Source organism: Vombatus ursinus, unplaced genomic scaffold (genome assembly GCF_900497805.2).
Source record: "Vombatus ursinus unplaced genomic scaffold, bare-nosed wombat genome assembly UNPS02009205.1, whole genome shotgun sequence".
NCBI lineage: Eukaryota > Metazoa > Chordata > Mammalia > Diprotodontia > Vombatidae > Vombatus > Vombatus ursinus.
The window spans coordinates 65299982-65323055 of NW_020948983.1; the positions used below are offsets into that span (position 1 = coordinate 65299982).

General features: G+C 39.7%; 1 long non-coding RNA gene across 1 annotated transcript; it reads right to left on the minus strand.

The window, feature by feature from the left end:
* Positions 1 to 7359: 7359 nt before the first annotated feature.
* On the minus strand, positions 7360 to 18247 carry LOC114035396. Its single transcript, XR_003568218.1, has 3 exons — positions 18120 to 18247; positions 16471 to 16587; positions 7360 to 7516 (listed from the first exon to the last, which is right to left on the minus strand). It is a non-coding gene; the product is annotated as an uncharacterized LOC114035396 (long non-coding RNA).
* Between the last annotated feature and the right edge of the window lie 4827 nt (positions 18248 to 23074).

The window sequence follows — 23074 nt, forward strand, 5'->3', positions numbered from 1 at the left end:
ATTTGGCCTACCACATATTTAGCACTCTAAACATATGATGAAAGAAGGAAGGATTGGATAAATAAACGAATGATCAGAGTGACTTCTTCTAGTTATTATTATGGCTGGAAACCATAAAATCTTAAGGAACCTAAAGTGTCCACAGCTTGTCTCTGTGGGATCAGCAGCAAACCAGAGATCTCAAGACAGGAATATGATGTAGAGGAAATAATTACAGTGTTTTAACATGTCAGTGAGTTGTTCTCTGTTTCTTTCAAAATCTTTCCTCATCGGTTGTTTCCTTCCTCATTGGTAGAGAACACACCCTGTTCACTCACTCATCACCTTGACAAAGAACAGTGGAAAAGAACTGGGTTAAAGCATCCATGGACAAGAGACTAAGTTTCAGTTTCAGCAAGTTCCTGATTACCAGCAGTGATGCCTGGGGGAGTCATTCAATCCTTTCTGTAAAATGGGGGAAATAATGCCTATTCTCCTTAGACCATGACGTTGGCAAAGATTGAAGGCAAAAGGAGAAGGGGACAGCAAAGGTTGAGATGGCTAGTGTCATGGAAGTAATGAACATAAGCTTGGACAGATTTTGGGAGATAGTGGAGGACAGAAAGGCTGGTTGTGCTATGGTCCATGGGGTCCCAGAGAGTCGGATACAACCGAATGAATGAACAACTCCTTACATCACTAGATTGTGGTGAGCCTCTGATGAGATAACATGTTCAAGTGCTTTGAATGATGTTAGACACTCTACAAATCTGGGTGCTGAAGTTAAGAGAGATTTCAGTAGATGGAGACTGAAAGGTTGCTCAGCCTGTGGTTCTCCCATTAATAGGGCTGAAGCATGGGTTCACTTCAGGGAAGGCTCTGGTCCTCAGTTTCCAAGATTCAGGACCTGGATCTTACCAATTAAGGTGGAGGTTACCAGGTACCAGGGAACTAATTCACATTAAATATATCAAGAGACTAACTGAAAAGCCAGACTATGAATTCATTCATTGAGAATAGGCAATATGTCTGGCAAAGAAGCTATCATAAACCTTTCTCCAAAGGGAAGGTAGTTCCTGGTCAGTAAGTTCATTTAGAAAACGAACACATTTACTCAAATTAAGGGGGAATGGGATGTGTGTGTGTGTGTGTGTGTGTGTGTGTGTGTGTATGAAGATGCTAGGAGTAAATAGTATGTTCTTAAGCAGTATTTCCATTAAGCTAAAGGATATCTTGGTATGGATATACTCTGAACATTTTTTTCTTTTTTGAAACTGAGTTTATCTTGCCCAGGCTGGAGGAAGTCCAGGGACCACTCACAAGTCAGATTCCAATACTGGTCCCTATGTAAACTTTAACCTGTTCCATTTTTTCTAGCCTGGTGGCTCTCCAACTCTCTGGGTTACCATACTGGTGTTGGACTGGCATGATTGGCTTAGTTGACTTTAGCTCTACTGTAACTCAGGACTTCCAAACTTAAGAGATTTATCAGCTTCAGCCTCTCCAATGCAGCAGGGAAGATAGGCATATACCACCATGGCTGGCAACGTATTTATTTCTTAATCTTTTTCATTATGAATCCCTTTGGCAGGACAGTGAAACAAATTAATCTCTTATCAGAATAAATGTTTCTAAATAAGTGAAGTAATATCATATTTCAGTTAGAGTTAGTGGAAAACAAAGATATCATTTCCCCCATGTAAGTTTACAGACCATGATGAAATCTGTCTATAGACTGCAGCTTAAGAATCCCCGTTCCAAAGAATTGGTACTAGTTATATAAAATCAATGCTGGGTAAATACTAAAAAATCCCTCCTCTTTGGGCACTACCATTAAGCTTCTCTCAATACTCCATGGCAGGCATGATCAAAAAGTTCCCTCAAACTTTGTGATTCATCATGTGAAAATGATGCATATATAACTGAGTTTCAGACTGATTGCCATGTCGTGAGCTGTTCTCAAAAAGGACTCATGATATCAAGGGGTGAAGCCTTGACTTGCCCGTGAATCGGATTTAGAGGAGAACGAACTGCACAAAATCATCAACTTCACTCTCTCCTCCAGAGTCATCAAAGTCCAGTGACAAGAAGAAAGTCAAGATGATTAGCAATGGCCCAGGATGCAGTGGGTGACTTTGGCCTTTCTGAATTTTTCCAGGTCTCAGTTTGTCTGAGGCAATGCCTACTCAACAACTAAGGGCTAGGTAAGCACTGAGACAAAATATGACCCAATTTATTATCACAGAACTATCAATCTGAGAGGAGGAAGGTCCCAACAGTTAAAAATGAGAAGAGAATCTTGTGCTTATAATTTTATTAATTATCTTTATTTATAATTATTTATAAACTCTTAAAGAAACTGAGAAAGAGACTCACTTGGACTGAGATCAATTTGCCCCAGGACTAAAGAGTGAGTTATAGTTGTAACTAGAGTCAAGGTGTTTAAGACCATAGAAGCCTCTGGCAAACTTCCCATCTTGGGAAGTTGGGGCTGAGGTAGAGATGGGGAACAAAGGGAAGGTCCCACCTTCCAGTGGGAAGAGAAAGATGTGGCCTGGAAAGAATCAATTTCTCTCCTTTTCCTTCTGGGAGGAGGTGGTTAAAAAAAAATAATGAATAGCCGGCCAAACTTTGCTCCACAGTGACACCTGCTGTTTACATAAATTAATTATAAATTTCATTTTAATGAAAATGAATTTAAAATTAATATATATGAATACATTAGATTCTGGGCTCCTTGAGAGCAGAGACTGCTACCTTTCTTTTTCATCTTCAGCCCTAATAACATTAATTATGTTGCTAATAATAAAAATAACTAACATTTATCTAGTGCTTACTATGTGCCAGGCATGCTAAGTGCTTTACAATAATCATTTCATTTAATCTTCAGAACAATCCTGGGAGGTAGGTGCTATTATTGCCACCATTTTACAAATGAGGAAACTGAAGCAAACGAGTCAAGTGACTTGCCCAGGGTCACACAACTTAAAAAGTATCAGGGGCTATATTTGAACTCAAGTTTTCCTGGCTCTAGACTCAGCACTCTATCCAGGCACCACCAACTTGCACTTAGCACAGGCCTAGCATATAATAGACACTTAAATGCTTGTTGACCAATTGGCAAATTAGAGGAAGCTGGGTGAAAACTCTAGACACAAGTTCTTGGGATCAGCAGAGAGGAGGGACATTGCACTGTGAAAAGAAAGCCCTCAGACATTGCCTCCCAAGTAGAGGGAACCTGGGGACACTATAAAACCACTTCTGGGGAGGGAGCTGCTAGGGAGGTTCAGGGCAGAGTTAGGCTGCAGGAGTGAGGAGGAGGTTATCTGGTAACTTCTTATTTTAACATTATTCTTGCTCTGGAAGTTTTAAGATTGGATGGGGAACCTGTGGCCTCGAGGTCACATGTGGCCCTCTAGGTCCTCCGGTGTGGCCATTTGACCAGTCCAAGTTTTACAGGGCAGGGAACAGATTCCCCACCCCTGTAATCTAAGATCATTGCTTCTACTTAAGGAGTACAAGTGTTGTCAAAATGAAAATGCAACACTTGAAAAATTATAAAATCATTAAAGATTATTATTTTAAATTTTGAACCCTCTATATTTTGGTACCCTGCTAAAGTGACAAATCTTCATCTTTCCTTGTCCTTTTTTCATTCTTATCTTTCTTATTTTTCTCCTACTGATCTATTTATAGTTTTCTCCATTCACATTTTTCACCCTTTATTCTGCTCCCATTTTTTCCTCTCTTTTTGCATTTGCCTCTGACTTTGTGGTAGCAACCCCACTGCACTTGTGGTTCAAGAGATTTCTAAATCCTGATCTAAGTAAGTCACTTAGTAATAACTGATTTGGAGAGAATTAAGAATAAGTCACTTGGCAAGAGATGCTTTTGTGCTGAATTGACAAGGTAATTGATATTTACACGTTCTGCCTTCTAGTGCCAAGCTTCCCATCATCAGACACCATCCTCTGACACTGATGGCTGCCTCCTGAGAGTTGGTTTTATCCACTTATAAAACAAACAAAGTGTGGATGACCAATTCTAAATCTCATCGTTTCTATGTCACTGAATCAGAAGAGCCCCAATTGTATGGAGATGGATTCACAGGGCACAACTCACACCTAGATGCACAGATCTACACCACACTCTTTTAGGGGTGTCTAATTTTGGGGACAGTTTAAGAGGAAGGATTTCTTCTGAGCATTAATGATGGTGCATGCTACCCATCCCATCAGAGAGCTTATGGTTACAAGTTTTAGAAACAGACACACATGTTTAACATGACCAATGCAGGAATTTATTTTGCTCAAGTATATATATTTGTTACAAGAGTTTGTTTTCTTTTTTTTTTTTCAATGGAGGTGGAAAGGTCAGAGGAAAATAAAAAGAAGGAAGACATAACAAGGAGACCCCTGAATCCAAAGGAAGAAGTTTTTTTAAAAAGAGGACTCAGTATTTAGCTAAAGAAATATAAACAAAGTATGGTAAACATTCTCTTTGTGTTCTCAGATAGCATCTGAGAATTGTAGATGGAAAGGAAAGACCAGCTATGTTCCTGAAGGAGGAGGAAAGAGGTGGGTTATGAACTGGATCTCATTGTTTCTGTGTGGTGCTGTGTGGTACATGGAAAAGCCAAATCAGTTTTGGAAACAAATCAAAAGCCTCTGGAAATGGATAGACATTCCATGGTTGTTGTCTACCTTCCATTTGGCTCATTCTTAAAGTGAAATGTACTAAGAATCAATATAAAATGCATGAGATACATCAGCTGGGGAAGTCACCCTTCATAAGGCCAGGTGTTTACATGTTGCTAATTATGTTGGTGCATTCTGCTAATGGCTTGAGATTCCTTTTAACAAAGAATGGAGGTTCAAAGAACAGAATCATACTTAGTATAACTAATCAACATTCAAGTAGCAAGAGAGAAGCAGCAAGAGCAGGTCCCAATCACCAATAGATTCAGCTGAGTCCTCAGGAAGAGTTAAGCAGTCAAAAAACATTTAATATGCACTTAGTATGTTCCAGGCATTGTGCTAAGTACTAGGGATACAAATAAATGCAAAAAATATTTGCATTTCCTCTCTGAATGAGCTTATAGGTCCAATGGGAAGACAATATGCAAACAGCTAAGTTCCAGGTATTGTGCTAAATGTTACGAACACAAATGCAAAAAATACTGCATTTCTGCTCCCAATGAGCTTATATGTCTAAGGGAGAGACAACTATACAAATAAGTTAATAATAACAATAGTAATACTAGCTAATAAATAATAGCTAATAATAAAACAATAGTAATAGCAGCTAGCATTTATATACTGTTTTAAGGTTTGTGAAGCTTTTTGCAAATATCTCATTTTAACCCCACAACAACCCTGTGAAGTAGATACTGTTATTATCTTCATTTTATAGATGAAGAAACTGAGGCAGACATAGATTAAGTGACTTGCCCAGGATCACCCAACTATTAAATATCTGAGATAGGATTTGAACTCAGTTCTTCCTGACCGTGAGTCTAGCACTCTATCAATTATTCCACTTAGCTGCCTCTATGATGCCTCCAGATATGTATGTGATTCTTAAGGTGCCCACGTCTGCCACAGGAATGCACTTAACAGAGATATAAGTAAAGGAGGCTATAGCTCTATGCTCCCAGAATGGCCTAACCAAGTCACATGGTGCTTCTCCCTTTTATACCCTAGCATAAATCGTGTCTATGTAAGTTCACAGAAAGGACCTAGCATGGCTGCTTTTCTTCCAATTGGAAGAAATGTAATATATTACTAAAACAACAATGTGATAAGCTATATTATAATACATTTCACAATACAGATCACTCCAGAAGAGGCAGGGCTGTGTGATGGCCAGGCAGCACTGACCTGCACTTGTTATTACTATCACAGGTGTACTCTAAAAGTTCCTTAAGGAAAGACCACTTAAAAGAGTCCTAAAGTCAGAATATGGCATCATGGACTCCATTGTACTGTAATACACACAAGGTAATGATATAACATAAATGCCATGGTCTAGAAAAGGGAGAATGAGTTGCATGGTAGAGAAGCCCCCATAGAGATGAGACACTAATCTTTGGACTTCATACATTTAAAGCATCTCCTCTCCCACCCACCTCCATCTTTTAGAGTTGTTTTCTTTACCACTTTTTCATATTTTTACTTTATTCATCTATGGTGAATTGGAAAGAGTGAAAAGACTCTGAGTACTGAGAGCACATAGAAAAGCCAAGTCACAGCTTTAGAAACAAAGCCTACACTTTGGAGTCAAAGGACCTGAAAATTACAATCTGTAGGCCAGTCACATAACCTCCCTTATCCTCCATTTTCTCATCTGTAAAATGATGGGGTTAGACTAAACCTCGCCCAAGGGCCCTTTTAATTCTGGGTTTACAATATCTTTCTTTTCAGAAAAAACTTTTATTTAGTCACCTTTATCTGGGATTCATTAAAAACAACAAGAACAACAACTGTACTGGAAGTATGTTCATTATACAAATGATTGCATCAGTGAGGAACCTTAGTAGATGATTTTCATGAATGGTAAGAGCAAGACCAAATTCATCAGCGGGTGGCTACACTCCCTAGATAGGAGCATCTCTCTCCTTCTCTCTCTCTGGAATAACATTTTATTTTCTCCCAATTATATGTAAAAACAATTTTTAACATTCATTTTTTTAAAAATTGTGTTTCCATTTATTTATTGTCAGATTTGATTAAATGAGGTGATGTAAAGAAGTTACTTTGTAATCTATGTTGTGCTAGATTAATTTCAGATATGATCATTGTTAATACAAGTGTATCATTCTTTTAGAAAATCCAATATGCAAAATTAATATTTCCATATTAGTCATGTTGTGAAAGAAAACACAAAACAAAAAAACCCCCACTAACAACCAAATAAACTGAAAAAAGTATGCTTTGATACGCATTCAGACACCATCAGTTCTTTCTCTAGAGGTGAATTGCATTTTTCATCATGAGTCCTTTCGAATTGCCTTGGGTCTCCGTATTGCTTAGAATACCTAAATCATTCACAGTTGATCATCATACAATATTGCTGTTATTGTAACCAGGCTGGTCTTTGGATGACAGACATGCAGTTTGACTCCTAGCCAGCACTTGAGGATTTTCCAGTGTGGTATGACCTGAGAAAGTCTATGGTCCACTAGCATAACTTTTCAGAGATCAAGGGTTATTCACTGCAATTTGTTGTTCTTTAGTCATTTTTCAGTTGTGTCCAACTCTTAGTGACCCCATTTGGGGTTTTCTTGGCCAAGATTCTGGAGTGGTTTGCCATTTCCTTCTCCCTCATTTACAGATGAAGAAAGTGAGGCAAACAGGGTTGTGATTTGCCCACAGTCACACAGTTTGTAAGTGTCTGAGGCAGGATTTGAACACAGGAAGATGAGTCTTTCTGAATCCAGGTCCAGCACTCCATCCGCTGTTATCCTTACCCCTGACATCCTCTCATGGTTCTTCTCTTCTAATCTGTTGATCTTTGTTGCTTCGTTCATTGCTTTTGCCTTAAAAAACAAACAAACCAAAAAATGTTTCCTCTCTTTACTACTTCTTGGCCTTGCCTTTCTTTTTTTTCCCCTCTAATCTTTACTTTTCATCCTCTCCAGCTACCACTCCCCTATATGTATTGCCTTATTCTCCTCCTCACCCCTCACCCCACCCCCTGACCTACCCCTTTTAGGGAAGAAACTGTCCTTCCTCTTTTTAATTTATATCCCTAACACTCAGCACCATGCTCGGTACATAATAAGCACTTAATAATTTTTCATTCATTCATTCATCTTATTTTTCCCTCTTGGTCTCTTTACTTCACTATATTGTCTTAGAGATCTTTGTTTTCTCTAGTCCCTATTTATGACTCTTATGCTGTAAGTCTCTGGCTTTGAGATTTTCATTTAATCCAGCTTCACTATTTTGTGTTCCTTGGGGAAATCCATCTGCATTAATGCAAAGTTCCAGTCAAGGAACATCTTTCCAGAAAGGCAGAAGTTTTATTATTTTCAAGGGCTTATAAACTCCCATCCAAAACAAAGATTTGACTCAGTTTTTCTTTAAATTTAGCATTACTTTGCGTTTACTGAAGTCACTGGAAATCTCTCATTTTAGCTATATAAGTGGCTAATATAAAACTGCTCCTGATTGTCAGATGGGACCCCTGTACTTGAAGGCTCAGAGGACCATCAACCGTGAGGGACCCCTTCTCCCAGTCTTCCTTTCTGAGAGAAAGGATTATTTCTCTCATATTAATAACACATTAATGAATTAGGACTAAGGACTTCTATTTCCTCATTCAGAATTCAAATCCTGTAAGCTGTTCAGCCAGCCTTTGAAGTGCAGGGCTGATGTAAGATGAAATCTTGGGCAAAACTGGGAAAACTTAGATCTGATCAAAAGGTAAGGAAATTCTAGTTTAGGTGAATTTGTGGATTCCAGTCCATTGTGTTTCAGTTAGACAGGTCTGGGAGGAAGTGGGTTCCCCCTTTTGTCTTGATTATCCTAGATAGAGTGGTATGGGTATAGCTGAGTTTGTCTGTCCAAGACTGAATGATCACATCCACCAGACCCTCATTAGAATAAGTCTACCTCTCATTATAACAGTCATTCTCTCATTACTTGTTAACCAATCAGAGTTGATTTCCACCCTCAGGAACACCCACCCTCCTAACAGCATGTAAGTGTTGGATGGGTTCCATGAGGGGTCTTTGGTTTAGGAGAGATGATCAAATGACCATCCTTTTATTAATTACTCACTAGCATAATTAATAAAATGATTGATTACCCAGACACTATATCTCTTAAACTTTTTTTTGTTTTTTTTTTTTAAACAGTTGGGGTTAAGTGACTTGCCCAGGGTCACACAGCTAGTAAGTATCAAGTGTTTGGTCTGAGGCCGTATTTGAACTCAGGTCCTCCTGACTTCAGGGCCAGTGCTCTATCCACTGCGCCACCTAGCTGCCCCCTCTCTTGAACTTTTTATACATCACATTTCACTACTATCATCTTTTCTAGATGTTTATCTCCCTTACCACCAGGAAATCTTGATTCCAATAATGGGAGTACCATGACAGTGAGAACCCAACATGGTAGCAAGAAGAACTTTTGTAAAGTGATAAACTCACATTTCCAGGAGTAGTTGGACCCTACAATAATCAGTAATCACCCTACAAAACAGCCACCTACATGGCAATCTTCTGATATCACAAGGAGACTAATTAAGGTAGTCCCTTTTATTCACACTGCCCATTGGTATGCAGCCCAGAGAGTTGCCCAGGTTTCTAGGCAGTTATGGATAAGGGAGTCTACCTGTCCAAAATTCATATCACTATGTGCTAAGTAGGTATCACACATAATTCTACTGGCCAGGGTCATATTCACCCTCTTTCCTTACAAAATCTTCTGCAAATTCCTATAGATCACCTTTCTCGCCCCCAACAAAAGGGGCCCTATGACGTTCTAGGGTGTATGCTTATATATGTAAAAGAATACAAATAATAGTAGTTACTTTTTGATACATTAGAGACATTTTTTGTGTATTGGGGCTTCATACACAGCCTCCAAAAGGGATTATGCAGGTGTCTCTTCTGGGGCTGCTGGCGTCTGTCCACCATCCCAGCATTCTTCAGGGGTATATAGAAGGATAAGGTGGTGAGAAGGAAATAAATGGGAATGTCTTCCTCTTGAATACGTAGAGCTGCATTTTCCTGTCCTAGCTCCAGCCCTGCTGTGGATTCTTAGAGCAAAATCCAGCAAAGAAAAGCAGCTAATTAGTGGCCACAGCATTTACTCTGGCTTCTTCTTGTTCTTTCTCAGCTGTAACATTTCCTGTGGAAGTAGGAGCACCAAGAGCCTAGTGCCATCTCACAATCACACCACCCATGTTTCAGCCTGGGTGTAATATTTGATGGTCCTAGTGATCTAAGCCCTTCAGTTTAACAGCTACAGCCACTTGCTTTTCATGCTTTTCCAATTGTCTCCCATGTTGCAGTATATAACTGATTTCTCCAGCCTCAGTATCTTCCCATCACTGTCTGCTCTGAGCCTTTTCTTCTTTAACCACGTCTTGGGAAAGAACTTAGAGCCCTTGCTCCACTTCCCTTCCCCTTTACCCAAGGGTCCTGGGCTGGGCTTTTCCAGCCTTCTCCCCTCCCTCACATGGCCACCCATACTGCCTGGATGAGCAGGGAGTCACTAACTACTTCCTTCCAGTAAGATGGAGAGACACCAGGTCTTATCCCAACCAACAGGGGAACCTGCTTTTATGTGTTGCTCCTCCAATTATTAAAATTTGAATTCTTTGAAGGCAGGACTGTCTGGCTTCTGTTTGTATCCCTAGCAAATACTGCTTAATATATGATTTTTCATTCATTCATTCACTCATTCACATTAAAGGGAGGATTAGGTGAAAATGTAAACAAACATCAGGAACATTTATAAGACTCCTGGGGATGTGCATACCATATGGCATCTTGGCATCTTCATTTGGATTTTGTGATTGGATGAAAGTTCTATCCCTAGTTTTTGGATTTTCTTTCCCTTCATTTGACTAGTCTAACTTCCTCACAGAGAGGATATCTTTTGTGATCGCGACTGAAGTACATGGATAGTCATAAATTCAGTAGTTTTAGGAGTCATATGAACTGCTTTGTACATGATTCTTGTTTTTGTACAGGTCTCTCTGTATTGCTTTGTGTGTGAATTCTGTATACTTGCCCCTACATCCAAGGAAGACTTTTGATCAATTTATAGTCAAGAAAAGGCACTTTTTGTGGTAGCAAAGAATTAATCAGGTGACCACTGATCAAGGATTGGCAAAACAAATTATGGCAAATGAATGGAGTGGAATATTGCTGCACCATAAAAAACAATGAATATGAAGAATCCAGAAAAACATTTGAGGGGGGGACACATAAATTCATGCAGATTGAAATACAAAGAACCAGGAAGAAAATATATACAATAACTGCAACAATGTAAGTGGCAATAATGACAACAATAACCAAAAAACTGAATGATATAGAATTATAATAGAGCACCACCCTGAAGAAGATACGAGAAAATTAACTTCCTGCCTTTATTTGCAGATGTGGAAGACTAAGATATGCAATACAGGACACGATGTCAAATTCAGTTGACATGTTGAGTTTTTCTGAAATTTTTTCCCTCTTTTTAATTTTTTTTGTTTCAAGGGATGGTTCTCTTGGTGGTGAGGTAGAAGAATATATTTGGAAATGAAGTAAATGTGAAAACAAAAAAATTGGTAAAAAAATTAAAACACTATCTTTTTGAAGTTTTAAAGAAGAGGCAGCTCTCCCCAAATTTTCCACCTGGGACACCTGCAATTTCCTTTAAATTTAATATTAGAGTCCATTCAAGCCATTTGGAATCAATCTTGGTAGCTCTATGAGTGAATGGACAGAAGACTTGTCATGGTGATCAGGGTCAGGTGGATGTTGAGAGGCTTAGGTGAACAGGTAAATCAACATCCTATAAAACTTCAAGAGATTTGAATTATGGAGGGCTCCATAAAGGCAGGTTTATGAGCCTAGGAGAGTAATGGTCTAATTGCTTTGTACCTTATTATCCCAACCTCATTCCCAAGAAAGCGTTTGATGAAATTTATAGTCTTGAAGAGATAGCTGTTGTTTTTGTGAAAGTAAAACAGATCCTCATTGGCTGGGGAATTGCTTAAACAAATTGTGGTACATGAATGTACTATTTAAATGTACTGATTAACATGTCACAAGACAAGACAAATATAAAGAATTTAGAGAACCTTGGGAGGATAAACCTAAAATGATGCAGAGTAAAGGTAGCAGAACCAGGAAGAATATACACAACGATAACAATAATGCAATACCAAAAGTAAGGCCAAAAATGCAAAAATTAAGTGTTGTCTACTTATAATGACCAAGTAGAGATGAGAAAACATACTCCTCTTCCTTCTTTGCAAAGGTGGGGAGCTATGAGTGGGGAATACTGCATATACTGTCAAACTGATGTGTTGATTTTGCTGCACTTCTTTTCTTTAAATTTTTTTTTCTTATAAGGGAGGCTCTCTGTGTAGGTGACAAACATGCTCCAAAATTAAGGTGATATGAAGACAAAAGATATCAATATCATTTTAAAATAAGAAAGTATTTCAAAAGTAGGAAAAATCGGTTAAAAGCCAATCCTTTCATTTGAGAACTATTTTTTTTTTTTAAAGACACTACAGGGTATTCAGTCCTTGATCTCTATAGCACCTCACTTACGCCAGCTAAAATGGTTTTCTACTGTTACTATATTATTCTCTAACTAAGGTTAAAAATGTATTTGTTAGCACAAAATTGGGGTCATTTCAGGAAGCAGATTAAACATTCAAAGTAACAGCTTCAGGAGGAAATTACCTGGATCTCTACGGGGATCATTTATACTAGAAGGATCCCTAGAAAACACAGCTTCAAAATATTACCTACCAAGGTAATAGTCTTATTTTTTCTCAATTACATGTAACAACAATTTTAACATTTTTTTTTAAATTTTGAGTTCCAAATTCTCTCCTTTCCTTCTTCCCCTCCCCCATCCCCCTGGGAAAGCAAGCAATTTGACATAGGTTATTCAACATATGTTCATATATATACATATATATGTACATGTATATATTCAATAGCCTTATAAATTAACAACAGGGAATGCTAATCCATAACACTCATTCAGCACCCCTGACCCACCAGCTTCCATGTGCTTAGAAGATGCCTAAATCTACCCAGGATTTGGGACTTCAGATACTTGCCTCCTGGTGCAGAGTCTCTGCTGGCACACCCTACCTCTGTCCTTCGCCCATTGTCCCATTGCAACAAGCAGTGGACATTGACTATCCAGCCATGTAAGGAAAAGGAGGATGTACAGAAGGGAGGAATTTGGTTTTCTGGTACTCAGGAAGGCCACTCGCAAAAAAAAAGTCAAACTGATTTGTCCCAGTTAGAGAATTGAAGCCTGGAGGGAACTAGAGTGAGGCATGCCAGCAGGCATGACAGCACTGGCTCCAAAGGAAACAGAACTGGAATCTATCTGGATCCAGTCCTGCACTCTCTATGACACTCACTTAAATCAGGGACCAAGGTGGGTAAAAAGTAAATTCTGCAATGTGGAAGAGACCCAAGATAGTGTTGACGCCTGGTCCTTAGGGCAAGCCTTGCATTCATCAAGGAGGAGGTGTAATAAGAAAGGGATCACTAGGAGCATATAAGTAAAAAAGACAAAAATCTTTTTAGGGGTTTAAAAGATTTCAAGAGGAATAAAATTCAATTTCAAATGTAGAGCACAAGCAAATAAATCAACAGAGAAGATACTGAAGTTAGAAAGGAGGCTAAGTGACCCCAAATTCTGTATAAATATTGACATACTGATACCTGATAGTGATATGCTGATACTGTTCTGTATTACTGAATCCTAAGTACTGATACTAAGTTTAATATGAGAAGTCTGGAATCACTAGATTGGTTGTATTTAAATAGACCTAAAAGGCCTACCTTTCATGAAAGTAAAATTCATTACAATTTTGTGGGATGAGAATGCATATGTCTAAAATCCACAAATAGCTGATATTCATGGCTACTTTTCTAACTGAGCCTACTTGTCCTGTTGCTGAGTTCGGAGTTCTATTTGGTTTGCTCTGGCAGTAGGAAGGAATTTCAAGTGCCCTTTAGGATAAGTGGTCCAGAGGAAATTGCTTGGATCTCTACGGGGATCACTTATGCTAGAAAGATCCCTAAAAAATTTTGGTGTGCCCTGTGTTGAAAGAGACACTTTTTCTTTTGGTGTGCACTCTGTAGAAAGGTATGCTTTTGTGCCCACCCCAATTGGATAGCCTGGCTTATGCACTGAAAGAATCATTGGAAGAGTTTCTATGTGGGACAGTTTTCTCATTTGAGCAAGGGTCAGCGCCAAGTTGACTCCTGGTCCCAAAACCCTGTAAGGAGAGCTCCATGCAGCATGGAAAGCTCAGTATGGACCAAGTTTCTGTTCAAGAAAGCTTCTGTCACACAACTCATTAGCGCTACACAAAAACCCTAAGAGGAAGTATGGCAGTTATACTCTGGGGACCCAGCCCACCAGTGTGAGTGAGATTTGGAAAAGTAGTTCCTGCTCAGAACACGAAATCTGAAATCACTGAACTGGGATACAAGTGGATACACCAACAAGAGCTGGGGAATGGCCCTAGAGACCTTGTAGTGGGATTTCTCCAAGGGGGATGAAGGATGAACTGCCAACAAGAGTTCCTATGCAAAACACAGGCTTGATTCTGTTTTTCTTGAGCCTCAGCATTAATTTAAGCTTACTCAAGGCAATGGAATCTCTTTTTGTAGCTAGATGAGTGAATGAACACAAAATTACTGACGACCGTTTGGTTTGATTAGATGTTAAGGACAGGTCTAAGTCAAACCAAAATAAAACTAAGAATATAATTCAAGAATTGTTGAGAAGTGAATTCTAGAGGATCTCCCTTTGGATTTCTGGTACTAGGAAAGAGTTCCATCTTTTGTCTTTTGATTATTTCTTTTTTTCATCTAACCAGATCATTTTGTCACACATAAAGATATCTTCCGTGATTCTGACTGAAATTAATGTTCAGGCTTATTGCTCTGAAGACCTGGGAATAATGTTCTAATAGCTCTGTTCCAGGATTTCTATTTTCATTCCACGTTTGCTCTCCATTCCAAGGAAGATTTTGATGAATTTATGGTTATGAAAAACCAGGTGAACCTGTTTTTCCATCTGAGAACCTTGAAATTTCTTTGGGTGCTATTAATTCTAGTCCATCCCCTGGCCCCTATATCTCATCAATCACAATAGTTGAGATTCTTCTCCTCCTCTTTGAGGTATTAGGAGTCAGCTGTGAATAAGGCAACTAGGAAAGAGATTTCTTGTCTAAGGTGTTGAATGTGAATCCACCTAGCTCATTTCAATCACAATCCATTTTCAATGGCAAAGATGGAAAGGTGACAAAAAAAAATAACAGTTCTAGAACTTGGAAATTTCTGGAGGTACATTTCCCACCTGGCACTTGGATTACACTGTTGCTATATGTGAGTTTAAATGAGGCCTTCAGAACCTGTGCTTTGGCACTGATGAGGCTCTAGATTTCAGGAGCCCCACTGATCACAGTATAGCTGCTATAGTGACGTAAATAACCATAGTGGAGTATGACACAGATTTGCTGATTTGTGGGAAATCTCACTATCTGGAGGTTACTGGATTTAGTAGAAAAAAAATGACTTTACCCAACTGTAAAAGAAGTTGATAACCAAGTTGAAGCTGGCAAAGGGTCCTACAGACCTATTAGTGGGTTTTCTCCAAGATTTGACAACTTGTCAGGATAGAATATCAACAAGAGTTTTTAGAAAAGGTTCCACCCAATGGAGCTGCCATCCTAAAAAATTCAGGTGTAACATTTGGAAGGGCCTCCTGCGTATGACTTTTCAATAGATGATTTCTTATGATAAGAGAACTAATTTGTTGACCATTCCCTGAGGTCCTTATCAATTCAGCAAAAATCCTATTTCAGCAGTAGCATGTAATATTTTTTTCTATTCTAGTCAGTGGTTCATTGTAATGCTTTTTTGGCGAAAGGTGGGCAGTTAGGTGGTGCAGTGGATAGAGTGCTGTGCCTGGAGTCAGAAAGACTCCTCTTCCTAAGTTCATTCAAATCTAGCCACAAACCCTTGGTAGCTATGTGACCCTAGGCAAGTCACTTAACTATAAAATGAGCTGGAGAAGGAAATGGCAAACCACTCCAGTATCTTTGCCAAGAAAACCCCAAATGGGGTCACAAAGAGTTGGACATGACTGAACAATTTTTTTTTAAACAACTTATAGCTTCTCTTTCCTGTGGCCCTCCTCCACAAAGAAATTACCCAATTTTGTACCATTTGCATTTTAGTCCAGGAAAAAGAGGGAACTGAGACAAGATCTAAAGGTATACGCCTTGCTGTAAGGTAGCTATTATGTTTAAAATAACCTGATATCTTCCCACAGAAAACTTTCAGTTGGGCCTCAAAGAATTCTTAATATATCTTCCTCCCCTAAATCCATGAGAGGTACAAACCTAAAATAGGTGACAGCTGCTTAATGCCACCCTAGCTCTATTCTTCTCATCTAGATTCACAATTCCAATACAAATTTAGTAGAGAGAGAATGTGTTCACTTGTGCTTTGATCCATCTCTAAGTTCGAGAGATGAGCAACAAGGTTTATCTCCCCCTGCCAGGACCTCTGAAGACCATGGCTAGCTATTCTATCCTCACTTTCCTACCTTGCTTCTGATAGTTCTAGTCTAAAGCAAGGTGAATAGTTGCTAAGGGAAAAAGAAGTTTATGAGATTTTCACTGATTTCTCAGAGACCAAGGAAAGAGTACAGATTCTGCCCTAACTTGCACTATCAGTACCCAGAGGTTCCAATAGCCTGGAAACTTTCTTACCACTGTATAAAGTGATGCTTCCTCCTCAGGCTCTCCTCATCTGGTGTATAAGAATCCCCATGTCTTCCACATAGCCAGGGTTGAATCACTATAGCAAAAAGGAGCCAGGAATGCATACTATAGTAATAGAGAAGGTATAGTTGTATAATGGGTAATTGAGAACAGATCCTGGACCATCTAGAAATCCCAGGTCTATGAGGCACAACTAGTACCAGAAAGTGCCATCAGGTCTTTCCTGCCCACCACCACCAGCATCCTCACCATGCCCTAGGTCTTGGGCACCAAGCCCTGTGTAGTGCCTAGAGAGAAAATATACCTCTGTATTCTGCCATAGAGAAAAAATGAGCCCAAACCTAGGCCTACCAAAGAAACATAAGTTTTTCTAATGTTATGGGCTTTGTATGCAGGTCTCTCCTGCTGCCTTCTACAACACCACCCCCTGATATCATTCAAATGGCTTAAAGGTCAATAAATCAACTGGAACTGGGAAAGAGCCCTAAGGACTTGGACTTTCTCCATGAGGATTAGAGGACAAAATGCCAATGAGACTCCACAAAACACGGATGCGATTTTGGTGTGTGTGTGTGTGTTTATCTTTAGTTTGACTACCCTCAAGCCATTGGGCACCTCTTTTTGTAGCTGAGTGACTGAACTCAAGATTACCCATGACAATCAGGTTTTATGGGATGTTATGCAAAGGATTGTGTGAATATGTAAATGAACACCAAGGAATGTTCACAACCAGTAGGGATGTGAATTATGGAGGGCTCTAGTCAACTCCATTTAAATTCCTGGGACAACTGGAACTAGAAGTCCAACCCTAGTCTTTGGAATTTCTTTCCTCTCATCTGATCAAGCCAATTTTGTCAACCACAGAGGTCTTTCTCATGATTCTGACTGAAATCAATGGACAATCTTATGAGCCCAGGAACCTGTAAGTCTTATTATAATATCTATGATGAATTTATGGTCATGACCCTATTTTTTAAAATCTCAGAACCCTGAAAATTCTATGGATACCATTCTAGTCCAGCCACTGGAACCTCTCTCTTCATCCATCACTGCTATGATTCTTTTCATTGACTGCAAGGTATGGTAGTAGATGCCAACTTCAAATAAGGAAACCTAGAGAGTTTTCTTGAATAAGGTATGAAATGTGAGTGGTAGGACAAATGTATCTTGGTTATTTCAATCACATTCCATTTTCAATGGTAAAGATAGACAGCAGACAAAATAACAAGGACAACAGTTACAAATAGTCATTCTAGAATTTGAAGCTTCCTGGGAATATAGCATCCTCTCCATTTGGAGAGTCCACTGCTGCTATATTTGAATTTACTCTAGACTCTCAGAGCCTGTGCCTTGGCACTGATAAGGTCCCAGTATCTTTAGGAGTTCCTGTGATCACGATGCAATTACTATTGTTGGATGTTTTGACTTAAATTTCCATGGTAAGTGAGGTTGTGGAGAGGTAGAAAAAAAACTGATGATTGATGGGAAATATCACTGGCTTGGAGATTACTGGAATTGTCAGAGAAGAACTGACTAATCTCAAATGGTACAAATTTTAAAATGCCAATATGCCATAAAAGTTAATATACTATCAAATGTCTCCAGAGACCTTTTAGTGGGCTTTCTCTAAGGCTCACCATCTTGTCAGAAGGATGAACTATCAACAAGTGCCTTTAGAGGAAAAGAAATTGATCCAGACTCCACCTTAGGATCTTCAGGTGCCACGTCTGGAGGGACAGCCTCCCTAGAGATGACTTTTGAAAGGCATTCCCTGTAAGAGAAATAATTTATTGAGTAACCCATAGTAGTCTCATCAATACAGATACAATCCTATTTCAACAAAAGCATAAAACAAAATTATTTTTCTATTCTGGTTGATGGCTCATTGGAATGCTTCCTTATAAATAATGGTTTTCCTTTCCCCTGCTCCTCCACAAGGAAAATGCCTGGTTTTGTTGCATTTGCATTTTAGTCCAGGACAAAGAGAGAATTAAGACATGGGTTCAAGTGCCACTTCTGATATCCTGGCTGTGTGATACTGGGCAAGATACTTAAACTCACAATGCTCTAGGCAACTCTCTGAGAATCTAAGTTGCAGAGAAGGTACCATCCTGTATTGGTAGAGGGCATTTCCTCCCGTTGAGGTTCTCTATACAAAAGAAATCACAGGTCTAATTCAGTAGTGATAACCTCTCAAATCTCTTGCCATCTCCCCAGGAAAATTTATAACAGTTCCCAATATGACCCTCCCCCAACACATCCTAGATTCAAAATTCTCATACTAATTGAGCAGAAGAAGACTGGGCTCTTCCGGGCTCTGCTGCCTCATCTCCAGCCTCAGGTGAAAAGAGGAGTCAAATGGTCCTCTGACCCCATACCTCCTATCTCCTGCTAGGCAAAGCATTTCCCCTAGTGAAAGGTGGCAAGGGGCCCAGTGGGCACCTTCCTTTTGCCCCAAAGCAATGACTTCCATCTGAGCCACCACAAGGCAACTCCAACCTTCTACTGCCAGCCTGATCTCCCAACTGGGATGTGGAGAACCTATAGTACAAAGAAGAGCATCCTTCCCTTTGACCTCAGGCCTTCCATCTTTTGCTGTGCCTGTCCCTTGAGGGAAAAGGAAGAGGAAAGTTGGTTGGGAAAATAACTTCTCCTGCTGTGTTGGGTCAACTACTATCTCCTGCTGTGCCCTTTCCTGTCTAATTTCCAACCTTCCAAGGGAAAAGGAGTGAAGCAGGGTCTCCTATCTGATAATATAACTCCTATCTCATACTGCACTTGCCTCCAACTTGCTCTCCAACCTCTTCTAGGAAGAGTGGTGCCCTCTATTCAAGGATGAACACTCATACCTGGTTATACCCTTCATATCCCAGTGATTCTGAGCCCCTATAGGTCATCATCTGAACCCTATTCATCAATCCCCACCACTGGACTCCTTTTTTCCATCCTTCTCAACCTTCTCACCTCAAAGTTTTAGCCAAATACCACCCATCCCTTACCCTGTGCCCTGTGGAATGCCTGTTCCCTAAGTACTAAACTTCCTTCATCCTTCCTTATTTTCTTCTCACTTCTTCCACCTACTAGGTATTACTGAAACCTGGTTCTCACTAGATGACACAGCCTCCTTGGTCACCTTTTCCAGTACTAGTTGCACCTTTACTCATTCTCCTTGGTTTTCTCACACATACACCCTCCCATTATCTAATGTGTTGCTAAGACCTGTTGATTTCATCTTTGTAACATCCCTTAAACATATCCTCTTCTCTCCTTTGACACTGCTATCACTCTGGTGCAAGCCTTCCTCAGCCTATGCTTGGACATAACAGCCTGCTTGTGGGTCTGCCTGCCTCAAATCTCTTTCCACTCCAATCCTTCCTCCACCCAATCATTAAAGTGATTTTCCTAAACCACAGATCTGACCATATCACTCCCCTACTCAATAAACTCCAGTGGCTCCCTATCACCTCTAGGAACAAATACACAATATCTGGAATTCAAAGCCCTTCATGACCTAGATCCCTCCCATCTTTCTAGTCTTCTTACACTTCTACCATATGCTTTTTAATTCACTGACACCAGTCTCCTTGCTGTTCCACAAATAAGATTCTCCATCTCTTGGTTCCCAGCATTTTCTCTGGCTGTCTCTCACACCTAGAATCTTCTTGTCAATTCCTCCTACTGACTTCCCTGGCTTCCTTTAGGTCCCAACTAAAGTTCCATCTCTCTCTCTCTCTCTTTTTCATTTATTTTTAGTTTTCAAGATTCATTTCCACAAGATTTTGAGTTCCAAATTTTTCCCCATCTTGTCCCTCCCCCCACCCCAAGATGGCATGCATTCTGAATACCCTTCCCCTAATCTTCCCTCCCTTCTATCTCTCCCCCCTTCTCTTATCCCCTTCCCCTTCTATTTTCCTAAATGGCAGGATAGATTTCTATACTCCATTGCCTGTATATCTTATTTCCTAGTTGCATGTGAAAACAATTTTTAACATTTGTTTTTAAAACTTTGGGTTCCAAATTTTCTCCCTTCCTCCTGCCCCACACACCCTCATTGAGAAGGCAAATAACTTGATACAGGTTATACTTGCGTAGTCATGTAAAACACTTCCATAGTAGTCATGCTGTGGAAAACTAACTATATTTCCCTTCATCCTATCCCCCCCCCCATTTATTCTATTCTCTCTTTTGACCCTGCCCCTCTTCAGAAGTGTTTGCTTCTGATTACCCCCTTCCCCAATCTGCCCTCCCCTCTATCATCTCCACCACTCTCTTATCTATCCCCTTTCCCCCTATTTTTCTGTAGGGTAAGATAGCTTTCCATACCCAGTTGAGTGTGTATATTATTCCCTCCTTAAGCCAAATCCGATGAGAATAAGATTCACTCTTCCCTCTCACCTTCTCCTACTTCCCCTCCACTGTAAAAACCTTGTCTATTTTATGTGAGATAACTTACCCCATTCTACTTCTCCCTTCTCCTTCTCTCTCACTCCTTAATTTCATCCTCCAGATATCACCCCTTCATCTTCAACTCACCCTGTGCCCTCTATCAATCTATCTATACATATAATTTTTTTCCCTCCAACTACTCTAATACTGACAAAGGTCACATGAATTATAAATATCATCTTTCCATGTAGGAATGTAAACAGTTCAACCTTAATAAGTCCCTTTCCTGTTTATCTCTTCATGCTTCTCTTGAGTCTTGCATTTGAAAGTCAAATTTTCTATTCAGCTCTGGTGTTTTCATCAAGAATGCTTGAAAGTCCTCTATTTCACTGAATGTCAATTTTTTCCCCTGAAGGATTATGCTCAGTTTTGCTGGGTAGGTGATTCTTGGCTGTAATCCTATCTTCTTTGCCCTCTTGAATATCATATTCCAAGCCCTCCAACCCCTTAATGTAGAAGATGCTAAATCTTGTGTTATCCTGATTATGTTTCCACAGTACCTGAATTGTTTCTTTCTGGCTGCTTGTAATATTTTCTCCTTGACCTGGGAACTCTGGAATTTGGCTATAATATTCCTATGAGTTTTCCTTTGGAGATCTCTTTCAGGAAGTGATTGGTGAATTCTTTTCATTTCTATCTCACTCTCTGGTTCTAGAATATCAGGGCAGTTTTCCTTGATAATTTGAAAGATGATGTCTAGGCTCTTTTATTTTTTTATTTTTAATCATGACTTTCAAATAGTCCAATAATTTTTAAATGATCTCTCCTGGATCTATTTTCCAGGTCAGTTGTTTTTTCCAATGAAATATTTCACATTATTTTCTATTTTTTCATCCTTTTGGTTTTGTTTTTACAACTTCTTGATTTCTCATAAAGTCATTAGCTTCCAATTGCTCCATTCTAATTTTTAAGGAAGTATTTTCTTCAGTGAGCTTTTGGACTTCCTTTTCCATTTGGCCAAGTCTGCTTTTTAAGACATTCTTGTCCTCATTGACTTTTTGTCTTTTTCTGCCATTTGGGTTAGTCTATTTTTTAAGGTATTATTTTCTTCAGTATTTTTTTTGGGGAGTCTCCTTTAGCAAGTTGTTGACTTGTTTTTGATGATTTTCTTGCATCATTCTCATTTCTCTTCCATTTTTCCTCTACTTCTCTTACTTGCTTCTCAAAAATCTTTTTGAGTTCTTCCATGGACTGGGACTGATTCAAATTTTTCTTGGAGGCTTTGCATGTAGGAACTTTGACTTTGTTGTCTTCTTCTGGTTGTATGTTTTGATCTTCTTTGTCACCAAAGAAAGATTCTATGGTCTGACTTTTTTTTTACACTGTTTGCTCATGATCCCAGCCAATTACGTGAGTTTTAAACTCTTTGTGAAGGTAGTGTTCTGCGTCCAATGTGGAGAATGTACTGTACCAAGCTTCGGGGGTTTTGTGCAGCTATTTTCAGAGATACTTCAAGGGACCTGTAAATTTTCAGTTCTTCCAAGGTGGTATGATCAAAGGTGAGGTGTTTACTCCTTTCCTGGCCTATGCTCTGTTCAATGAGTGACCACAAGCACTCTTTTCTGCCTTGGAACTGTGAGGAGGATTCCCTCTCCACTGCCACTACAAGTTCCACCATGCCAGTGCTCTTCCTTGCCCCAGGACTGCCACCCAGAACTGTGACCCAGATCCAAGCATGGGCAAAGCAAGAGAATCCTGCCTCAGTGCCAGCAAAGAGATCCCTGAAATCCCCCTCTAATCAGCCACTTAACTTCCCCCTCAGTCAGTGGCCAGGAAGCTCTGGAAGCAGTCACCACCCCAGGGCTGAAGCCAGGGCTGGGACTGGGAGTATGCTTCTCTCTTACCACAGTCACATACTTTTCCTACTGACCTTCTAAGTTGTGTTTGGTATTTGTGGGTTGAGAAGTCTGGAAACCACCACAGGCATCCATGATTCAGTCCTCTGAGGCTGTTCCAACCGTGCTGAGGCCTGTTTTGCCTGCATGCCTATGCTGAACTACCTTTCTCTCCCAGCCTGGCATGATAGACCTTTATAATCAACCATCCAGGCTCTCTTGGGCTGGAAATTTGTGTCATTCTGTCTTTTTGTAGGTTCTGCTGCTCTGGAATTTGTTTAGAGCCATTTTTTACAGGTACTTGGGGGGTT